The sequence below is a fragment of the Prionailurus bengalensis genome, chromosome A1 (assembly GCF_016509475.1).
Source record: "Prionailurus bengalensis isolate Pbe53 chromosome A1, Fcat_Pben_1.1_paternal_pri, whole genome shotgun sequence".
NCBI lineage: Eukaryota > Metazoa > Chordata > Mammalia > Carnivora > Felidae > Prionailurus > Prionailurus bengalensis.
In genome coordinates this window covers 229,492,495-229,495,085 of record NC_057343.1, presented here as the reverse complement: position 1 = coordinate 229,495,085, position 2,591 = coordinate 229,492,495, and the positions used below count along the sequence as shown (strand labels likewise).

The window sequence follows — 2,591 nt, the reverse complement described above, 5'->3', positions numbered from 1 at the left end:
GAAGAACAAACTCATAATAAAAAGGAACTAAAAATATATTCATTCAACATCATTTGAGCTGCCTCCCCTCAAAAAGCAGTTATCTTAAAAGCTCCAGGTGAAGTGATACGGGTTGTTGCTTTTGCCCCCATTTCCACGGGTTGAAATTGTGCAGCAAAAGCTGAAAAAAGACGCATGCATTTTCTGAAAGTCTCCTCTGCCTGAGTTCAAAGAAAAGGAAGGGGGAAAGGCAGGAAAAATCCCAGAGGAGGATACAGAAAGCTGATGCATTTCGAGGAGAGCATACACTAAACGGAACATCCACGTTCTGCAGGCGGAGGCCAGAGAAGGAGGGAGGCTCCGTGCTAAATGCGCCTTCCAGATGTTGTTCCTTACAGTGCCTCTCAAGTGCAAGTGTAAGACCTGGGAACTGTTGGCACCAGGAGAGGGGCATGCCAAAGGAAAGAGAATCTCAGGAACATTCTTCCACCGTTTCTCATCTTTTCCTTGATGACACTTCCACTTATGTCCAGAGAAGTAATGTTGCCCTGGCTCGGGGGAGCCACACTTCTTTTTTTTTGGGGGGGGGGGGTCCTTCGGGTAAAGACCGGAAAGCCTGCTAGACAAATCCTAAAAGAGCTATAACACTAGAGAACCCACACTTCTGATCCTGACGCCCACATACTGGTTGGTTAGACGACACTGATAAACCACCAGCCACGCTGGTCACCTCTTCCCTCGTGAACAACACGAGGTAGGTGGCCAGATGATCTTGCAGGCATCACCCGGCTCTAAACAAAATGCGTGGCCTAAGTGAGTGATCTCTGCTGCTTGGACCCTAAATATACATCATGCTTAAAGTTACAGAAATGTTATCTTAGTAGGAATTCGACACACACAATCTTATACATGGCATACAAAACACTGGAAAAATTTTGGTATCATTGGCATCATCTGAAATGATGCTGATCACTATAACATTGCAGTGCTAGGACACCTTTAATAATACTCTTTTCCCCATGGGCATTTTTCTTTCCATTCTAGATGCTGATGGCTTGAACAAACGATGCTCCCTGGACCATGATACCTGCTCCTTGTGTATAATGCTGCAGTGTTTTACAAGATTCTTCTCCCAAACATAACCCAAAGCTTAGGAACTCTGAATAGAAATGTAGAATTCAAGTTTTAAATGCATTTCATAGAGTTCCTTCTAGTATGTCCTCCTAGCATTTGGCTTTGGGGTCGGCTGCTTATTAGCATGGTTATATTTTCACATTGAGCCTTCCCAGACCATATTGTCTCGCTTAGTTACCCCAGTCACTCCTTGTTTAGGACCAAAATTTCAGCACCATATCACACACAACGGAGAAAAATAATGCTTCTTTAATCAGAGCCTGTTTACAGTGATAATCACAGCTTGGGGATGATCCTATGCCTTAATTACTTGTTCTTTCAGAAATGCAAGGTCCGAGCACATAGAAGACCAGTATCAATTAGAGGCAGGAAGAGAACCCTTACTAATGTGATAATTTTTGCTTTGTGAAAGCAGTAAATGCAAATATTTACTTTTATGTTACCTTTGAGTTGCTGTTGTTCTGCATGGGCATCCTAGGCACCAGGGCATGATCATTTTTTCCAAATATAAAACAACAAAAACTCCAGCTCACAGTCCTTTTGTTTTGGTTCTGATTTAGTTTACCAGGTATTTATTTAGGAGAAAACTCTATTTCGTTACATCAGTCACTACCCATACCCAGACCTGGTCTCTGGGATTGAAGATGTTTAGGAACAACAGATAATATGGAGATATCCCTCAGCTCACATCCACCTGTTCCTGCTGACTCCCACCAACAGACACGCACAATTCTGCAGGAACCCATGACTCCAGCTGCAGAAATGAGGGTCAGGTGCCCAGGTCTCACTGGGCGATCATTTTGAAGGCATCTGTTATTATCATAGTTGTGCCTATTTTTATTGAACGAAGGAAAAAGGTAGAGAGTTAGGTTCGCCAGCAAACATAAGAAACCTCACTTAAGATTGCATTTATTTCCTCTTTGCTTTTCTCTCGTGCCAAAATATTGTAACGTGGTAACCTCAAAATCTTGCTCCCTTCCTGTGGAGAAATATTTAAAGAGAAAAGCAAAACAAATGCCATTCAGTGTAAAATTGAGTCCTGTTATTAGAAATTATTAGATGATTCACTCAAGAGGTATCCTCTAAAGGTGATGAAAAATAATTCCAGCCCTGGGTCTCGAACATCCTCCTATTGGAAGCATGTTAATTAGCTGCCATGGTATAGGAACTTCCCAACTTAAGATAGCGCAACTTTGGAAACCCCTGTTTGCTATGATTTTTATCATAAACATAAACCCATGAACATAATCGAGACATATTTATAAATATGCTAACCAATGGTTAACACGCACAACCATGCCAAGGAGTCTGTCAGTAAAATGAGATGTGCTCACTTGTAAAACAGAAAAACTTTTGACTCCAAGAATATGATCAGATACAGAAAATCCATGCATCTGAAACCAAGCAGTAATTTCTGGAAAGACTGTCTTGCCCCTCTTTGAAATGCTTAAGGATAAACTTGAGGAGACAGCCACTGA

At 41.8% G+C, this 2,591-nt stretch overlaps 1 non-coding gene across 1 annotated transcript; it reads right to left on the bottom strand.

Annotated features, from left to right (window-relative positions):
* Nucleotides 1–566: 566 nt before the first annotated feature.
* LOC122496697 lies at nt 567–629 on the bottom strand. The gene has a single exon (XR_006300907.1). It is a non-coding gene; the product is annotated as a U7 small nuclear RNA (small nuclear RNA).
* Nucleotides 630–2,591: the final 1,962 nt, after the last annotated feature.